We start from the raw sequence: 22,296 nt of genomic DNA on the forward strand, positions 1-22,296 counted from the left end.
CCAGAGTCTCAGAGGTGCAGCAGTACTCAACGTCAACCCTGACCTCAAATGGCATTGGAGGGAAATTGTGCGAGACAAATTAACGCAACACTATGCAATAGCTTGGTGACTTGCTGCAACATTGCATCTGCCCTGCTCTCAGAGTGTCTGACTCTTATAACTCTGGGGTAAATCTTTACTGGGGAAGCTCTGAGTTCCAGCAGTGCTTGGTCTGGCCTGTAGTGCAGTGGAAAGGTATTCATAAGGATTTTGGCCATAAACAATTCTCCCTAGTCACCTGGAGAGCATTGTGAAGAAAATAAAGGGATGAATAAATCTAACCTTTGCTCTCTCCAAAGGATGCATAGTTTAAGACGACATAAAGTGAACTAATTGGCAAAGATTGCAAATACACACTCTTGCTAATATAATTAAATACCTAGGCAGAAAGGAAATTTTTATGTTTTATTAATACTTCTTTTTTTTTGCTAATTGTGAGTGTGTGTATATATATTCTCTCACTGTCTTCTCCTTTTAATACTTTTTTTTTCTTCTTCCCCTTTTCTTTCTAATTTTTTTCCTGCTTTCTTCCTCTATTTTTTCTTTTTAAATTTAATTTTTTCCTTTTTATTTATTTTAAAAATTAATTTTATACTTATTTTAGCTTTTGAGTTTGTAGTTTGTTCTAAATTATTTTTGACCCTTTTTTTTTCATTGATGTGGTTGTTGTTTTAATTTGTTTGCTTGTTTTTTGTTTTCTTCTTTCTATGTGGTGCTGGGATTCAGCTGGCACTTAGAGTACATTGGGTGGAATTTTTCCCCAAATAGATCATATATTTGGCCATAAAGCAAGTATTAAAAATACTGAAGTAATTTCTTGCATTCTTTCATATTATAACATACTGAAACTAGAAAATAATAGCAAAAGAAAGTATAGAAATTACACAAACATGTGGAAGTTCAACAATATGAAAAGTAGGTCAATAAAGAAATCAGGGGAGAAATTTAAAAAATTCCTAGAATCAAATAAAATGAAAACATAACATACCAGGACTAGTAGGATACAGTGAAAGCAATATTAACAGGAAATTTATAGCTCTGAGTGCCTATATTACATAACAGCGACAATGATCACAATAACAGAGATATTTCAAATGAATAACCTAAGAATATATCTCAGGGTCTTAGAAAATGTAGAAAATCTAAACTTGAAATTGGTAGAAGGAAAAATTAATTAAGATCAGTGCAGGAATAAATGGAATAGAGTCTAAAATAATATTACAAAGAATCAATGAAAGAAAAAAGAATTGGTTATTTTAAGAGAAAAACAATTGACAAACCCTTTAGCCAAAGTAACCAAAAGAAAGAGAGAAGACTTAAATAAAACTAGAGTTGAAAAGGGGGATATTATAATAGATACCACCAAAATTCATAGGATCATGAAGGAATATTTTGAAAAACTGTATGACAATAAACTGGAAAATCTAGAAGCAATGTAAACATTTTTGGACGTATATGGCTTAACACAGTTGAACCAAGAGGCTATGAAAACTTAAATAGATCAATAACAAGTTATGAAATTCAAGCAGTAATGAAAAATCACCCCAAAATAAAAATCCAGAACTGGATGGATTCACTGCTGAATTTTACCAGACATTTAAAAAGAAGTAACACCAGTGCTCCTGGAACTATTACATAAAACAGAAAGGAAAGAGATCTTATAAACTCATTCTATGAAGCCAGTGTTAACCTGCTACGAAAACCTGATAAATGCACAACAATAACAAAGAAAAGGAAACTATAGGTTAATATCCTTAATGAACATGGATGCTAAAATACTTGCAAATAGAATTTAACAACACATTAAAAAGATCATACACCAAAATCAAGTTGATTTCATTCCAGGGATGCAACGATGGTTCAATATTAGCAAATCAATAAACATAATACAACACATGAATAGAATCAAGAATATATATCACATGATCATCTCCATAGATTCAGGAAAGCCTTTGATAAAATTCAAAATCCCTTCCTGATAAAAACCCTGAATAAATTAGGTAAGGAAGGATTATATCTCAACAAAACAAAAGCTGTTTATGACAAATGCACAATCAACATTATACCAGATGTAGAAAAAAATGAAAACATTCTTTAGAAGATCAGGAAAAAGACAAGGTGTCTGCTCTGACCACTCTTATTCAATATAGTACTAGCTATTTCAGCCACAGCAATTAGGTAGGGGAAAGAAATAAAGGGATACAAATAGTAGTCAAACTACTCCTGGTTGCAGATAATGCTGTGCTTAGAAAATAGTAAAAGTTCCCACCAAGACTCTTAAAACTAATAAACAAATTGAGCAAAGTATCAGGATATAAAATCAAAATGCAAAAATCAGTAGCTTTTCTATATGGCAATAATAAACTCACTGAGAAAAAAAAGATCAGGGAAGGAATCCCACTCAAAATAGCCTCAAAATAATTTTAGGAAAAAAAAAGAGGTGAGAGACCTCTACATTAATGAAAGTTACAAAACACTGAAAATATATTAAAGAGACCAGAAGATGGAAAAAACTCCCATGTTTATGCATAGGGAGACTTAATAGTGTTTAAATGGCCATCTTACCAAAGGAAATCCACAGTTTTTCTCTCTCTGTTTCCTGGTCATTACATGAAACCGCACTCTTCCACCATGATGTCCTGCCTCACCTTGAGCTCTGAAGAATGGAGCCAGCCTTCCATAGAGTAAGACCTCTGAAACTGTGAACCTGCAAATAAACTTTTCCTTTTCCTCCTCTACAGTTATTCTGGTTGAGTCTCTCTCTCTCTCTCTCTCTCTCTCTCTCTCACACACACACACACACACACACACCAAAAAAAAAAAAAAAAAGGCAAAAAAAGCTAACTAAAACACTACCAATAAGTGATTGATAAAAAGTAGAATGGTCATACCAGGGGCTGGCAAAAGATTTAGAGTGATAGGATGAGTGGAATACACTTGATAAAATCTTAATCTAAGACTACAAAATTTCAGTTAGATAGGAGGAATAAGCTTAAGATATCTATTGTACAACATACTGTATTGTTGTGGGTTTTCTTTTGTGTGTGTATGTTTAGAATAAAACCCAAGGCATTGGCATGTGTCAGGCAAGCTCTTTGCCATGGAAGTTATATTCCCAAATTCTATTGTTTTTTGGAAAATCGCAAAGAGAGTAGACTTTAATTTCTTTACCAAATGGATATACATATATATGCATATATATTTGCAAATATATATGTGTGTATATACATATATGTATGTGTGTAGGTGTATTATGTAAAGTAATATATATGTTAATTAGTTTTCTTTAGCCATTCTATAATATATACTTACTTCAAAATAATCCATCATACAAGATAAATTTATCTAATTTTTCATTTGTTAATTTAAATAAAAAATAAATATAGATATTCTTAAAAAGAGACCATATCATTTTTTGTTTTGTATTTTTGGTCTCTAACTTTAGAGCATCCAAATCTCATAAATTATGCATGAGTGGATTGACATTAGCATTATTCAATGAATTCATATTTGTTTCAAAAGAGATGATGTTGTTCAACCACTTTTTCTGTCAAGAATCAGTAACATTTAATTTATATTTCACTACATGAAAATATTTAACAGTGGGTATATAATTCTCCTTCAGTATCCTTGGGGCATTGGATCAAAGATCCTCATGAACAACTGTAATCGGTCAATGCTCAAGTTCCTTATATAAAATAGAGTAGTATTTGCTTGCAAACTTTGTACATTTACCACAGTTAAAATAAACTCTAGTATCATTTATAGTCTCTAACATAAGGTATATATTGTGTAAATAGTTGCCATACTTTATAATTTGTTGAACAATGGCAAGAAAAGCTTTGCACAGATTCAGTATAGATCCACATTTTTTCCCCCCAAATATTCTTCATCTGAGGTTGGTTGAATCTGTAGATGTGGAAGCCATGGATATGGATAGACAACTCTTTAAGACATAAATGCAAGGAAATGAGGATCAAAATTTTCCATCAGAGGACATGTCTGTAATATGTTGAATAATGTGATTTTGTGGACATTATTGCTATCAATTTCTTTAAAATAGTTAAGAATACAAACTATTCAGTATTTAAGGACTGAGAGTAAGGAGACAACAGATATATATGTCACTATGACTATGAGATATTACACATAGAATTCTAATTACCTAACCTGATGGGCAAAGAAATCTGATGGTGTAAAAAAGTAATTATTATAAAACTGTTGATAGTGTAGGTAATAGACTTGTCCCTAAAATTAAAAAGTCAAACCTAGTTAATTATATGTTAGCTAATAAAACCCGCAGTGATAAGGTGTATAGATTGGTGAAAAATTAATGAACTCTTTAATGAATTTTTTAGTAAATTATAGAAGTCAAAAGTAACTTAATAAGAAGTCTGAAAATGTTTAGAAGAGATTAGATTAACTGAGATATTAAGTAATGCTAGAAATCATGAAGCTTAATTTTTTATAATGGAGAACTTTGAAATTAAAATTGTCTTATTGGGTTGTTTCTCATTGTCTAAGATAGTTTAGAAAAAAGTAGTATTTCATAATACTAATTGCATTAATATTAAATAATTAAGTTAATATTAAAATTCAGGCATTTTAGGAAAACAAATATGGTATGCATGTGCATGCAGTAATTCTGAGGGCTCCTGGTGCAATTTAAAAGTGGCCAAATATTGTTCTCAGCTAACTTTTCAACTCTTTCTCCTTCTCTATCTCCTTATTCAAAATACTTAAGCAATCATTTGTAGTTCAAAGCATAAAACTTCCCGAGGAACACACTAAAGCACTTCTCTAAGTTCATTTATTTCCCCTCTTGACATGTCTCATTTTTCCAATTTAAGTTTCTATTTTCTTTTTCTATCTTAGCTACAACAGCCAGGAGAGAAACTGAGTCTCCTGATTAGGTGGTTTTCTGGCTATAATTTACAATTCTTCTGGCTGATTTATATTTTGGGGGACTGGAAAAGGAAGAGGATGTGTTCTTCATGGTAAGACTCTCATGGCCCAGGGAATTGATGTAAACCCACCCACACAAACAGGGGTCCCATACTACTTACCAGTTGTTATCTAATGTCTTGTTTTGATGTTGTCAGGGAAGTGAAACTGTCCATAACATATTTATTCTTTTCCACCAAATGCTACTGTGTTTTAGTTATTTTCTTTATAGATGATTATAGAAAAGTGCAGACATCAAGTTTTTGCAAATTAAATGCTAAACACATAATGGCAAATATTACAATCACCTCTGATGGGTGAAAGTGATACTTGAAAATTGGTTAATCACATGCAAAGCCACTGGTGAGTGAGGATGTGGCAGTTGAGCAAGTTAACAGCTGAAGTGAAAGTGAAAGAATGATGGTTGGATAAGGTCTTCAAAAGAACAGGATTTGAATACTAAAGAATTGAGAGAAGCTCTATGGAAAAATGAATGAACCTTTAGGTAATTTTTTAAAGAAAACAATCCTCTTGTAAAATTCTGCTGCCAAAGTGAAACTGGAGGTCAAAATATATCACAATTTTGCTTGAAGAATTAAAAAAATAAAAAAGAAAAACCTCAGTTATGATACAACTATTTTTTTTGTAAATTCTAAGAATTAGCATATGGCTTCAAAATACAACCTGTACTTGATTATATAGCAAATAAACAATTTTAAAAAGTTTTTAAAATTTATTTTAAGAAATTATTTTTCATTTTTATGAAGATACATAAATTGTACCACTTTAAAAATTTTTTTAAATTTTATTTTCATAAAATTTCCTATTAATACAGTACATGTAATAATTTTTGCTCTGGTTTTAAAGTGGGATGAGTTAAGTGCCTTTCCCCTTTGGGATTGTGATAATTGAATAATGAGAACCCTTTATTAGTGACCGTGTGTGTGTGTGTGTGTGTGTGTGTGCACACGCGCGCGCGCATGCATTAATTTCAGTGCATAGAGACTTTTTCAGATAGAGAATCTGATGAAGATAATAAAATATTTTTAAAATGACTGGCATAATTTTACTAATGTGAACAATACACTGTTTACACGCTGAACAATCTCTGTAGGATACCCAACAGGTTTTAAAGTTCTCTTTTGGTTCATCCCGATATTTGATTCACCTTGCCTGATCTCAATTTGTCATGGGACAGACAAGGCTGGACACCAAGGAAGTAGCAGGAAGCAGGTTTATTGGCTGCAGACAGGTTCAGAGGGGAAAAAAGCTTTCACTACAATCAATCAATTCCCCTGAATGCCAAGTTCAGGAAGTTTTAGAACTTTATACCCAGTGTTTAAGGGGAGGGGTTCAGAGGTTCACAGTCTTCAGAAGTCTACATTTCTACTGTTCTGGGCAACCAATTCAGGCTCAGGCCACTCCCTGTGAAAATCAGTGCATGGGAAAAGTGCAGGCCACTCCCACTTTATTGCCAGCTGGCTTCCTGGCCAATACAAAAGCTTCTGTGAAGGTCTTGGGGGTTAGTCTTTCTTATTGACTCTGCTTCTGCAAGCATACCTGCCTGCCCACCCACCCCCACCTGGAAATTCTTTTGTAGAAATTTTGCTGAGAAGAGTCTACGAACAATTATGGTGAGGGTCTCTGGAGAAGCTTGATTAAGATTTTCTGTGGAAGATGGGGGATGCCATCACAAACTGGATGACTTTTTCTTTCTTTCATTTTAAGAATTTTACTTGTTTCTCAAAATTTATTGTAGTTATCAAGGCTATTTCCTTATAGTATTAAAACCTTTCCATTTTCTAGGTGTGTTTGTGTTTTGAGGTGTCTAGGAGTCACTCTCAACCTACACGGGAGGGAGAGATCTTGTTTATCTTGATGCTGGTACTCAGAACAGGAATCTTGCTGCCCCACCCAGTGCTGAGTTTAGCTGTTGGAGAGAGGTTGGAGTGTGCACATCCACCCCTTTTGTCCTATTGTCTTTTGGGCTAGTCCACTAAAATTAGATGATTTATTTGCATAAATTAAAAAGAAACATAATTTTAAAAGACAATGTGTTTTATTTTATGGCTGTGCCACAGTATCTTTAGCTAGTTATCTACTTACTTAATTTTACCATTTTAAATAAAAACTGTGTATGAACATCTTTGTGCAGAAATATTTCTTCTTCACCTTTTTTTTTAGGAATACATTCTTAGAAATTTCAATTAGAACAGATACAATACATTTTTTTAAAGTGCTGGTGGTATATAACAAACATTCTCTCAAAAAATTTGGGTGTGAAAGAAAATTACGACGACAAAATCATGTCAAACACTTTCAGCCAGGGAAAGGCATGATTACTATTCTTCCCCAATATTTTGAGATTATCATGTAAAATACAATTTTTATAGGTGTTTGTGTGTGTGAGAGAGACTGAACACAGAACTTAGTGAATGTTAAATGCATGTTCTACCACTAAGTTATTCCCCTGCCTCAATAATTTGTATCTCATTTTCCCCTAATATATCATGAGAATTTTCCCATATTCAAAAATTTTTTTGAAAATTATAAAGTACTTAAAAATTTAGTTTTCTTTTCCTTCAGTGTGGATACATAGATTATTTAAATTGTTTTGGGATTTGGTGCTGCATTGAACATTCATGAATATTTTTTGTGTGTGTATTTATAATTTTTTTTTCTAAAAGTAGATTTCTAACAATGAAGTTCCTGAGTCAAAAGTTAGGAGCATTTTGCTAACTCACTTTCAGAAAGTTAGTATGATTTTTTCAGTCCTAGCAACAACTTATGACAGGGGCATTTATTTACTATTATTGTTTATACCCCACTTGGCATTGAGAATTATTACCCTGACAATTTTTGTAAGTTTCATAAGGAAAACTAATATCATTTTAATCTTCACTTCTTTGTTTATTGATGAGGTTGAACTTTTCATTTACTGTTTATTAGCCGTTTGTGTTTCCCCTTGTGTGTTCTCTGTTCATACTTTTTGCTCATTTAGCTATTTGATGCATTTGCATTTTCAAAGAGGAACTCATTAACACAAATAAATCTCTAATTAGCGAATCTATGTAGGAAATACTTTCTAGAGGGGGTATATTCCTTGCTTATGTCTATCCTTTGAAAAAATGTATTTCATTAAAAAAAAAATCCCTTATCTGCTTAGTATAAAGAACAGTGAACTCTGGGAAATAAAATGAAAAAAAAAATTTGTGTCCTCAAGAAGGATGTTGTTGTATGGCTTGAGTAAAATAATTGTGCTTGTTGCTTCTACAAACTCACTTATTTCTTATTAAGAAATTGTAAAATCTAATTGAAGTATACTAGAAAAAATATGAACAATAGAAAAAATGGAATAATTATCCATAGTTCTATCACTTTAATCCCTCTCTTTTATACTTTATAGTATAGAGGTTTCTTTCTTTTTTTTTTTATTTGAACTCAGTCATAATCACACTCTACTTACTACTTTGTTACTTGTTTTTTAACTTAATATTATAGCTTGATCCAGTCTTTTGTTAAAAGTCTTTATTCTAATAGCTGAATCTCTCTACAGTTTAGTTAATCATATGCAAGCTGAACATTTTGGTTTTTCTTTTTTCTTGTTTTTTAGTACAATTTCTTTAGATATGTTCTATATTTATTTCTTGGCAACCATTTTTTTTTCACTTACCACTCCATCATAGGTGTAATTATCAAGTATTTGCATTTCAAATAGACAGATTTATTTTAAAAGGTTATTAGAAAGCCCTAAGGAATGATAAACCATACTGTGTTGGAAAATCATACTGTTTCGTTAGTAATAATTTTTGTAGTGTTTTCCTTGTACCCCAGATCATACCATACCACTTCCTCCTTGTATTACATAGGAGAGACCACTTGATTCAATAATGGATGACCAACGGCATGCTTCATTGTGCAATCTTGGTTAAATCATGTTTTTAGAGTTTCCATTTTCTCATCTGTAATGTACAACTTCTAAGATTTGTATCATATGGTAGTGTTATGGAGATTAAACGAAATATCACACCATGCCAAAGTGCACACTTCCAATTGGTTCAAGTTAATGTTAGATTTGGCCCTCTTTCCTTTGTTTCTTCTCTTTCAAGAATCAAAGGAAATTCTTGAAATTTGATTTTGAGAGAAAAACAGAAGTTTGAGTTGGCTTATTTGAGAGAAAAACAGAAGTTTGAGTTGGCTTGAGGGTTTAGAATTTTTATTGATGTTTCTTTTTCACATTCTTGTAGGAATAGGGTCTTAATCATGTTATGCCTTAAGTCTTCTTGAAACTTCTAAAAATACAATAATTACTGATTTTCCATCATTTTACTTTGAGACAATGTGTGAGTATATTTTCAGTTCAAAGTAGTCCCCTCTGTCTTTTCTCTGGTTGGGATGGATACTGCTAGAGCATCACAAGCAGATCCAGGAGTCTGAATCATAGTCATGACCCTGTTGCCTTTTGTGAAGGTAGGCGCCTTTCCCCCTTTACCCCCAATAGACTTTATTCTCCCTAATCATGTCTTTGAAACTTGCACTTCTCATATTTCATTTATCAAATGCTTAAGATTTTTGATATACTAGTACGGAATTAGCATCTCTTAATTCCATAGTAATGTACTGAATATCACATTTTAGGGGGATGTTAGAAGCTGTATGTTTGTATAATCCCCAAATTTGTGTATTGAAGTTCTAACCCCCAATTTGATGGATTTTGGAGATTGGGTTTTTTGGAAAGTAATTAGGTTTAGAGGAGATCATGAGAGTAGGACTTTTATGATGGGATTAGTGCTTCTTTAAAAAGAAGCCAGAGAGAACTCTCTCCAGGAACATTCATAGAAAAGAGCTCACATGAGCATGCTACAAATCAGGAAGTTAGCCCTCACCAGCATCTAAAACCGCCAGCACATTGATTTTGGGTTTTCCAGCCTCCATAACTATGAGAAATAAATGTCTGTCGTTAATCTGACCCCATCATAGTATTTTGTTACAGCAGTTCAAACTGAATTAGAAGGAGTAAAGTGAGGCTTTAAAAACTCAATGCTCCCAATGTCTTTCTTTCTCATGAGAAAAATATCTATGCCCTCTTTATCAGATATATAAAAGTTTCATTGGAATAAGATAGAAAATTACTGTTCTAGAAAAACTGCTTTCTGTTTTAGAACCCAATGTTAAAGGGAAACAGAATTTTTCTTTTTACCTGTAGTAAATGTATCCCTTACTATACAGTATGTACTTCACTGGGAATAAACCATCACAAAATCTTCATTGTTTGCCTGTGAGCAAAATGAAAGATTGTTATGCAAATATATTCAAAAAGAAAAGCAGTGTCTTCCTGGTTAAAAAAGTAAAAATGTTGTAAAATTATTTTTTTAAAGATAAGCATATTTTGATATAACTACTGTATATATGCAGTTTATATTTTCTTGTGTGTTAGTATTATCATAGTGGATGAGAAAGAAACCTAGTACATTCTGTTGAGCTCCCTAGATCAGATGGGAAGAAGGTGGGTATGGGAGGGGGAAGAAAGGTCAGAGGCACAGGAAGGGAGGAAAGGCTGAATTGTTCTCTATAACTGGGCTCACTTCAAATCTCTTCTCTTGTCCTCAATGACCTACAGGAATTCAGGCAAACTAAATTCTCTTTTTCTTATCTGTAGGCTGGGCATACTGATACTATGAAGATGAAATGACTTTCAGGGTGCCACATAATATGGGATTTTGTTGTGCACAGTTGTTATTACTAATAAATTTTAGCATCTTGAGCTTTACCAGAACATAATTTGGTTAAGACTAGGGATTGCCTGTAGTTTGATAGCTGAAACAATTAAAATAATTCAATCTTTATTTTAATGATTTTAGTTTCAAATTATCTATCCTCTCCAAGTTATAGGGAGAGATGAGAATAATATACAATTTAGCTATTACATATGAAAATATTGATAGAAGAAGCAAATTCTGAGAGAACTTTATTCATAGATTTGGTGAATTATGCTAGGAGTTTCAGTATCTTTAAAGCCTGAATTTTTTTGAAGTGTAAATTTTTGAAGAAGAGTCCTGAATACTTTAAGTCACTAAGCACATTGATTCAAATTATTTTTATCAGTCCCATTTTTAATTCAATTGTAAAGGATGGCACAGAACCACTTGGAGAAAGAAATGAGTAAAATAAAGGTAAGAATAAAGTGGAATCAGGCAAAAAGGAAAAAAGCAAAACCTCACCACACTAGCCAGATAGTGGACAATTTTGCTGAGGTTAGCCATGTGCACAATAAATATTTTGCTTGGTATTTTTCTATGATTTCTTGAAAAATTCTCAAGAAAAACATGAAATAAACTGCTCTGAAATTTTTTTTTAAATTAAGCATTTTAAAATTAGCATGCAAATGATGCAAAAATCCTTCTCGAGTCTAGCACCTGCATGAATTAACTACCCAAACACATGGCTTTCATTTTTAGATAATTTTTTTGAAGTAAACTTTTTATTTTAGAATGAATTAGACCTAGAAAAAAGTTGTAAAGGCAGTGCAGAGGTCCACATTTTCTTCACTCAGTTTTTCCTAATGTTAACATTTACATAATCATGATAGTCAGTCAAAACGAAGGGCTTAGTACATAGGATATGGTTAACCTAAACTCTAGACTTCATTTGAATTTCAACACACTTTCCATTGATGTCCTTTCTTGGTTCCAGGATTTAATCTGGGACACACAATTGCATTTAGTATTTTCTGTCTTTGATACTTTTCCACCTTTTTTTTTTTGGTGTGTATTTGTTTCCTATTGATATTAAAAAGTAAGCACACAGTGACCTAAAACAATGCAAGTTTATAAATGAAATAATAAATAATAAATTCTGGAGATTGGATTCATAAAATGTGTCTCACTTGGGTAAAATCAAGGTGTCTGCAGGGTTACATTTCTTTCTGAATATGTGAAAAAGAATTCTCTTTCCTTTTCTTGCTTCTGGGGGATGCTCATGTTATTTATTTGTGCCCCCATTTCATCTCCAAAGCCAGCAATAGCTGGACAGTTTCTTCTCACAGTGCCATCTGTCTGGTTCACACCCTTCTGCCTTCCTCTTTCCCATTTCAAGGTCTGTATGATTATACTGGGAACACCATGATAATCCACTATAATCTTATTTTTATGGTCATTTGATTGGCAACCTTATCTCTATTTGCAAACTTAGTTGCCCATTGCTTAGTTATGTAGCATATTCACAGACTCTGGAGATTAGGATGTGGTTGTTCTTAGTGGGTCTTTATTTTGCCTACCCTAGTCTATCCTCTGACACCTAAAGATTCCTATCTGTTCCACATGCAGAATACAGTTAGCCAAACCCAAGATGCTCACATCAACTCAGGTCCAAAATCTTATTTGTATCTCATTAGCTTGAATGTCCCAAATCTCATCATCCTAAACCCGATAGAAGTGAGATTGAATATAATCGATTAGAGGAACAATTCCTTTCTATCTATAAATATGAAATACAAAAAAGTTGTTTTCTTCCAAAATACAATGATGGAATAGATATAGGCAAAAGGGAAAATGGAAAGAAAAGGGGAGTCATGGTTTTCAAACAACTCCCAGATTCCTGAGGTTCTCACTACATCTCTGGGTTTAGTGCTCTATGGGACCATCTTTCCTCTGTCACGAAAGGCAACATGGGTTTGCATCTGAGCATCAATCTGTTTCTTGCCTGTACAATTTTTTTGGGGAGAGGCAGTTTTACTTTATTTTGTTCTCTATGTCTTTTTGTCCAAACTTGTAATGTTTCTGATACAATTCTCACAAACTTTGATTTGATTTTAGCTCAGCAAGACCATGTCAGACTTCTAAACTGCAGAACTGTAAGACATTTATATTGTTTTAAACCACTAAGTTTGTGGTAACTTATTATAGCAGCAGTTTAGAACTTACAATTGGACTTTAGTAATATGGAAGTCAACAGTTATTGAAAACAACCATTTCAGGGAAATGATGAGAAATGAAAGCCTGGGGAATTGGAGTGAGGGCATCCAAATGTATTTGAGGTTTTGCACATACACTCTGCTTTCTCATCTCCTGGTCTTGGCCTGTGGTCTTCATCAACTGGTTTGCTCCTTTTCCCATTCTAACTCTACTCTGTTCTTGTGGTAACTTCTTCTCTTTATGTCTTTTCTGGGTTAACACTGTCTCTTCTAGGTTCCTATCACCTGGATTCTTACTATGTTGTGTGATATAAATTCTCTCTCCACTGAACTCCTATGTACGCTCATCACTTAACAGAATGCTTAACTCTAGTAAATCTCAATAAATGCTCACTGAATTAATAATTATTGGGAGGGTCCTTGTACATTGATAAATTAAGTAAGTTTAAAATATACCCTCTTACCCTGTGATGTTTTATTATTTCTCTTCTTTAGGTACAGTTCAGTAGTTAGGCTTCTCTTCAAATATTTGGTGAGATAAGCTGAAAGATTGACCAACAGAGCAAATACTCATCAAATTTCAATCAAATTAGAGCTTTACCACATAAAATCTATTTACTGATGTTAAACCTGTTTCCCAGGGAAATATTTGTAGATCATTATCTTGAGTTTCAAAAGTCAATTTTCAAGTAAGTCCTAAGTTATGGATTTCCATGAAAAAATATTTATAAAACTGAATTTGAAGGTATTTAAATTTCAAGAAAGAGGATGCTAGGAAATGCTATAAACATTGGAAAGCTTAAATATACCTGCATTGAAAGCTTAAACATCCACAGATATAGGAACTTGAATGTTAAATCAACTGCAATCACCAGGAAGCAAACCTTACCCAAATAAACAGCTAAAATGATTTAGATTTTCAGATATCAGAACCTTACTTTGAACCCAATTTACTTTTTGACTTCCTCACAGGTTCCTATCTACTCCATGTTCTTGGTCTCAACAGTTCACCCCTTCAACAGATACATTGTCCGGTGGCTTCAGAGACCACCCTGTTAAATTAACTTTTCCTGCTCTCACCATGCTCCAAGTCCCATACTTTTGTCTTTTTATCTGATAGGCACTGAAGTTTGCTTTGAGTAAGCAGTACCATCTTACATAATTAGAAGCCTTTCATCTCGCCACTACACCCATCTAAAACAATCTGGAACAAGGAAGAAAACAAGTTTCTGAGCAGCTGGGACACTGTCACAAAGATCAGACCCTACAACTCATGGAATTTACTCTTTGGAGTGTTCCTCAGATTCTCTAAGTTTACTTTCTTTGACACAGTCCAAGTCAATACATCCTGAAGATGTGAATGAATGATTTCATAAATCTATAACTAATACTCATGACATTATCTTGAGTAAGTACGTGTTAGTTCTATAAATGAGAATGAACACGATATGAAGTGGGAAATTCATCAATAGATGAGTTACATCCAAAATGGATGAAATAGGAAAAGCATCAGAACTTAAGGAACGAACTTCCTTAGTTTACGAAATATTTCTTTGTAGAATGTCATTTCCTAAATATATTTTTTAATTCATTCATCTACAGTACTTTGTGATTTTAAATGTATTTAAAAAAAATGAATGTGTGTGTAGAGCAGTTTGACAATAACTAAGGAAATGCTAGGGCGTCTTAACACCTCCTAGAGTCCATTTGCTACAAAAGTTACAGAAAAAAGTCTGATTGATGGGGGAAAATGAGCCCGATGGGCTCTGAATGCAGAAGTGTGGGTCAGATTTTTGCTCAGCCATGATATGCTGTGTGAACTTACATTCTCTGCATTGTTTTCATCATTTGTGAAAAGGGCCATAACTGGCTATCTATTAGTGTAGGGCATAGAGTAAAGTACAAACAATCTTAGTTGGTATATTTTGACTTTTACCTGTGTCTGAAGCACATCTTACAGAGCCCTGGAGAAAATCCTGAATTAAAAAAAAAATACCTGCATTGTAATGGAAATTAAAATTTATCCAGTGAACTGAGAAATGATCTAGTTCAACTTTCACCCAATGTAAAATTCTCTTTTCAAGTTCCCTGATAGACATTTAATGTCTGCATGGAAAAATCATGAAAAGAAGTGAACTATTCCAGTAGTTTTTTTTTCTTTTGTGGCAGGACTCTGCCTACTTTAACCATTTATCCTTGTCTTCGTTTTAGAGAATTGAGAATAAAAATCCCCACCCTTACTGAGTGTGGACTATGTTCCAGGTAACACTGTATGCCCTAAGAATAGCCCTATTTTAGAGATAAAAAATTAAAGCATAGAAGCCCAAAGACCTTTTCTGAGGTTGTACAGTTAATAAATTTAAAAAGTGAAAAAGTATTCTTATCATTAATACTCCTTTATAATATTTGAAAATATTTACTAGGTTTTTTTTTTTTTGCAAGTTTCTATTTCTTACAGCAAGCAATTCTCCCAGCACTTCCTTCTATGATATGAAGACAGGGTTTCCTGTCTGTAACACTTTCCTAAAAGCTTAACAAATTTTTAATATTTCCCTTAAATATGTCATTCAGGGATGAATACTCTTCTGCAGTATTACCTACCTTGATTTAGATACAGCCTGATGTCTTTTCTGCAGCTGTATCAAAATGTTGACTAATGTTCAATTAGAGATCAACTAAAGCCTCTAGTTTTTATTTTTTTCCTTCCTCATTAAAAGTCCACCACACCTGGTCTCTCTCATCTTGTACACATGCAGGGCATTTGTTTGTATTTTTAAATCATAGCGTGTCTGTTAATTTCATTTTATGGGTTTCATCTCAGTGTTCTGCCTTGTCAAGATCATTTTGAATCTTAGTCCTGTCATCTGACATATTAGCTCTGCTTTTCAATTCAGGGTTATTTGCAAATTTGGTAACCATGATTTCTATGCCTTCTTCCAGCCTGTTGATAAAAATATCGAACAGGAAAGGGCAGCAGCCTGGTACCAGAGACATTTTAGTTTGTGACGCTCCATCTGAATGAATAATGGTCCAGCAATAAAAAAGAAGGTAGCTTGTATGGTATTTAATAGCTTCAAAGTTGTGTTTTTTCATTATGTAATATTTTATTGTGATCTAATTCAGTCTGATTGGGTAGACAGAGAAATTAGATTCCAAAGGAAGCAGTAAGTGCTCAGTATGTTCTGGGATTTTAGGAGTTCTGCAAAGCCTGCCTCTCTTGAATTTCCTCCTCATTCAATTCATTGCCAGGATGAATCTGAAAGAACTTTTTATTCTTGTGACTTTAGTAAAATAAGATTTTTGTGTACTTTCCATCCTTCAATGTTTTTTTCACCGTGGCATTTATCATCATGCCATATGCACACTTCTTATCTTGGTTATTGTCTGTCCCACTACAATGTAAGCTCCATAAGGCAGGATAATTTTTCCTCTGTTGCTTGCTGTAATTTCCTAGCCCCTAGAACACATTGGTTCTTTTAGTAGATACTTAAACATGTGTAAGTAAATGATTGAAAAACTTTAAGGCTTATAGTTATGTTGAGTTTTGCATAAATGTATCTGAAGTGCTTTAGGGAAAGTTTTGAGACATTAAGCCCCACCTAGACAGTGAATGTCTATGAACTGGATAAATAAGAGCCCTCTGCTACTGCCCTCTGCCTACACTCCTGTGCCTTCTGTCAGCCTTCTTCCTACTCTGCCCCAGGATGTAGGGGGTTCCCCTTATATTCTCCAAATTTCTAAGATTTCTCCGTGTAGTCAAATTCTAAAGATAGTCTTCCATTCTATAAACAATTCTAGTTTTATTCCAGTGATTTTTCTAGTCTTATAGCTTTTCTGAAATGAGAAACACTGTCTTGAGACAGAATTCCCAGATGCTGAATATCTTCCTTCAGTTCCTATTACTGCTCTTTTGAATTCTTTGTGGCTTAATAAAAATACAGCACCTCTTTCACTTGTCATTTGCAGTGTGCTGCTTGCCTGTAGCTTGACTGTGGATGCCTCAAGCTCCCAGGCCAAAAGAAAGCATTGTGCTGAGCTGGGTCTCACCAAGTTCTGATCACTTTCACAATCTCCCGTATGCCATAGTCTTCTGCAGTGATCCCAGGGCATTACAGACCTGGTCAGATGGGGAAGGAACATGAGGTCACTGCTGGCTGGGAAATGAGACACCTAAAAACAAACTCTGCCTCCCAGCTGATTTTGTAGAAGGTCTCTACTTATAGTAATTTTGAAATATTTTATGTGTAACCCCTTCAGATATGATTAGGAAATAAAATACAGTACATGCAAAAAAACTCTAAAAGATTTTTTCCCCCATTTTATGCTGGAGAAAGAGAAGTGACCTAATTATTGTTTTCAACTACATGACGGATTGTGTCCATCTGTTTTTCTCCTCCGCCAGGAATAGAACTAGAGGAAACAGGCTTAATCTGTAGTCTGGGCTTTGTAGTTTAAACATAAAGGAGAATTTCCTGACAGTGAGTAGTGGACTATGGAATTTGTTTCTTATGAGATTCAGGTTTCCATCTGGCTGGGGTATGTTTGCTACAGTTGTCTCTGAAGGTGGTGGAGGTGGGTGTGTATGTAGGTTAAATAACCTCTTCATCATTCTTTTTCTCAAGAATGTATGATTCACTTTTTAACAATAAAGAACCATAATAGCATGCTTTCTTAATATTTTTCATGTGGAATAATGTGAATTTTTAATTCATTTGAGGAGTACATTTAAAAATAACTTCAAAAATAAATGTTCTGCCACTTCTAGGGTGTAGGAGGGGAGATCTTTGAATTTGGAAAAGATTGAATATAGTTTTCTCAAATGTAATTTTGGGTGTGCCCTAGATGAAGTGGTTATTTATTCAGTAATGTTTTGTATTTCTAAAATTGAGTTTAAATTTGAAGAGAATATTTTTCTTGAAAAAGTGTTTGATTTTAGGTGATATTGATAGCAACGTACTTAATGCACATCACCTTCACTTATGAGTTAAAAGGAAAGCTTTATGTATTTAACATTTATAATTACTTAACTAGTGAAGGAATAGGTCATGATAGTAGAAACAAAAACAACCCAGTGACTGAAGTATATAGAATGGTTCTTAGAATCAGGTGATATAGTTAGAGAATACCAGAAGTAGAAGTAAATAACCATGAATAAGGAAAGAAGATGAAATTCTAAGTGACCTCAAGTTTATTTTAGGAATCTACATAAATATAAAGGTACTAAAATTCTTTTAAACTCATATATGGCACTTTCAGGGAAACTATTCTCTCAAAAATAGTGCAAAATGTTAAAAACATGAAATTCTGAATCTTGGTAGAAAATGTTAAATGCTAATGACTGGTAATTAAAGAAGAGATTACTTGATCTTGAGTATTAATAACCAACTAAAACCACTGCTAAGAATTCTGTGTGTCTTTCAGGGTGGAGGATGACTCTTATGTTTACTTTCTTGATTCTATCTTAAATTGATTTGTGCAAATGGAACAAAAATGATTTAATATATGCCAACAACAATCCTTTAATGACTTAATTAAGAAAATCTGAAAGAATATTAAAATTTTGCTAAGGGGACTATGTTAAACAATTTAGAAAATGTGAAATAATCTTTAAGTTAGTTTTTTTCCTTAAGTATACAAATGGATGCAAAAGTTCTTTAGATGTATATAAAATAGACACAATGGTAGGAATTTTACTAGAATGAGAATTCCCCTTCTTCCTAGTTTTGTTTAAAAAGGAAAGTGAGACAGGAATTTCCATTGTGGTAGCAGAATAAACTAATATCTTCCTTTAAAGTTTGAGAAATCATTATGTACTATATAAAGGTAAAATCAATCTCTCAGAATTTCGCAATTTCAGGCAGCACTGGTGAGTTGCAGGTAGAATTCATAACTTATGTTTGACTGAAATCCATGTCACTGTGGGTATAATACGACTTCTGGTTTCTTATCCTTATAGTCCTCTGCCTATTTTCTTTCTGCCTCTCTGCCAGTCCGTGGGTTCCAATGTGATTATATCTAGACTATCTTTAACTTCTCTCACTATGATAAGGCTTTATTCCATATCTTGGGTTGATCTACACATCCTCACCCTAAACCTTGTCATTTTTATTACAAGTAAAAATAGAGAATTCTGTTGGAAGAAGAAATTATGAATTTTTTTTCAAGATCTGAACATTTTAGGAATAAAACTGTAGAGGCTCATACTAAATGCATTTGAGAAATAAATGGTTTGAATAGATGACCCACTGAGAATTCATCCTCAATCATTAAGAAATAATCTTATTACATCGTATTTAAATATGCTACAAAGGTAGATTTTAAGATATAAAAAGATCAATATTCTCTAAAAAGAAGAAAAAAGGTTTTGAGAATAGAACCATTAGTTATAAGATCCAATAATGTATAAACTCTTAAAACTAAGAAAAAGTCTGTGAAATTTTTAACCTATTTGGTTCCATCCTGCCAGATGTGGAACACCTAAAGAATTTAAATATACTATAATTATTATATAGTTATATAATTTGAATAGAAATATAATTATAATATAATAATTTTAGTTAGTATAATAATAATATAACCTCTAGAATAGAATTTCCATTCTACTTTAATGTACCTGTATCAATTTTCATTGAAATCTTTATAGAATTGAAAAGTTGGGACTTAAAGGGTAACTAACTTGAGTTCTGCTAGTTGTCTTCTTTTTATTTCCTGCATTCCTGGTATCACAACTAGAGACCGTATTACCCAGTCTCCTCTGCTGTGAGTGCCACATAGCAGTGTTCTTTGACAGGGAATGTAATGGGCAAGTGATGTGTGTAATTTGTTCTCACAGACTTAACATGTTCTGGGCTCACTTTCTTTCCCTGTCCTGTGAGCTGGGACATAGACATGCTAAGATCCACCTTGACTGTGGGATTACTATGCCCTGGAACAAGATAGAGCATAATGTAAAAGGAACATGGTTCTTGATAACTGAGCAGAGTGGAGGCCCCTACTAAGCTCACCCACATTGGAAAGTGAGTGAGAAATAAATACCCACTTTATTTATCTATGTATTTTAGTACTGAGTCTTGAACCCAGGACCTCATACATGCTAGGTAAGCACCCTACCACTGAACATCCTCACAGCCCAAATGTTTATTTTTATAACCCATTGTATTTAGGCATTTCTTTAATTCAGAATCTTATCTGTACTCTAATCTATAATACTGCATAGACAAATATTTCATGCCAAGTAAAAATATTAGAGTGAGATGTTAAAAAGTTTTGATGAGGAGTATTAATAAGTGAGGCTTTAAGTTAACACATTTAAAAAAATCTCTTTATCCTTTATGTTCTCAGATCCACTCTCATCTTTTCTTTACCTGCCCCAGGAGATTGGCCTGTATAGATTATAGAAATAAACTTTATTGTCCTCTGCTTTATGTTTGGGTTTGATCAATAGGAAGTCATGGACAATGATCAGAGGTAGGTGAAAGAGGTCAGGGTATTTACTTTTCTGACTCCCTTCATGTAAGGAAGCCTTGGGTTATTTTTATTACTCTAACTGAAGGTAACTGCTTCTTTCAAAGTAGCCTCTCCTATGCCATGCTTTTCTCTTTTACAGTAACTACTCCTTTCTCTTATCCTTTGATATTAATAAACCTGGGTTCCAGAGCCATCCTTTATGGCTTCTCTCACCCTGTTGATATCTTTAAAAATAGTCACTTTGTAATTACCTTGAGCTTTGAGATAACTTTTCCTTAATTATCCGAATGTTCCATCTGTTTCCTGTTAGGCATCTGATTAAAATACTATTTGTGCATCATTCTTTTCTATCTGGGTGGGAGAAGATGATTTGTGATCAGCTTTTACTTACTTTGTGTCTATGAAGACATTATTATAATTGAATGGAAATTGGAAGAAAGGTGATTTATGTCCTAGTTAACTATACTATACAACCACAAATATTTTATGATAAAAATTTGACTTAGAGTCTTATTTCCATAGAAGTTCGCTTAACTCATAGAGCATGTGTTTGGGTAAAACCAAACCAATAAACAAAAACATGGCTTCTGCAAGATTGTATTGTAATTAGTTTTGTCTAGGAATTGATAGCTCAGAATCCTTCAAGGCCTCAGGAGACAAGCAGTAGAAACAACATCCTTAGGAAACTAAATGTATATCCAGGTCCTCAAATGCTATGGAAAAACAGTTTGTACAGGGGTTTTTATTAACATTGGATTAGTTAAGAGTCTCTCATTTTGAAATTGCTGAAACACAATTAAATAAGATTTACAATAAGGTGGTTGTTTATCTAACCAGGGAGTCCAAGACATCTTGGGTCAAGATTTTTTTTTTCTGATTTATTGATTTTAGTTAATTCTATGCATTACTTTTATTCTTAGGCAAGTTTTTCTATATGTTAAGAAAGGTGGTTTCTGATAGTCTTAATTAAATGCTCATATTTATAACATACAATTCCATAAGACTAGAGCCCTTACTTGTGATATATGTAAGATTCAGGTAAAAAACTATTACAAGGAAATTTATAGCCATGAATGAATATAATAAAAAGGAAATGTTGAAATGCCCACTAAGTAAGCAGACATCTCAGGAAGCTATCAAAAGAGCAATAAGAAAACAAAAGAAAGTGAACAGAGAAACTTATAAGAACAGAAATTAATAAAGCAGAAGATAAACATATGCTAATTCTTGAAAATAAATTAATAAAACTGATGGTTGCACTCAACAAAAGAGATATATTTTTCAGGTTTCTTTTGTCACCAAACTAGACCTTTAAATTATTATTTTTTTATCTCTCCTTTAGTCCTGTCATAAGAAAATCAAGGAATTAGGTGTTTTAGAGGTTTTCTGAATCACAAAGGTGGTAATTGTAAACTCTCAGAGCACCAAAAATAAAATCATTATATACATTACATGTATATATGTAATCATTTAACACACATAAGGATGTACCACATGGATTATTTGTGGACAGTTTCCAAAGCAGCAGTAGGTTACTATTACCACAGGAAAGAGAAGATGTATGGTGGATCACAAAATCAACTGAAGGCTGCTGCACAGGCCTTCTGTTTAGAGAGGATTTGTTTGTTCTGTCCTGATATAGCATTTGCCCTTTAGAAATTTTTGAAGATAAAAAAAGAATAATATAGAATAAAATATTGATATTGTACTAGTGGCTTTCTAGAAGTCCACCTCTGAGAACAGTGATGTGGGATGCTCTCTTGGGAGAATGACCTTCTCATTTACCTTTGTTATTTGACCCTGGAGGGGATCCATGATGATTCTTTACCCTAATTCACTTTCTAGACAACGATGTGGTGGTAAGAGCATGATGAACAGTATCAAGACTATTTTTCATTGGACTGGTTTAATTCTGATGGGTATTAAAAATTGAT

Source organism: Marmota flaviventris, chromosome 11 (assembly GCF_047511675.1).
Source record: "Marmota flaviventris isolate mMarFla1 chromosome 11, mMarFla1.hap1, whole genome shotgun sequence".
NCBI classification, from domain to species: Eukaryota; Metazoa; Chordata; class Mammalia; order Rodentia; family Sciuridae; genus Marmota; species Marmota flaviventris.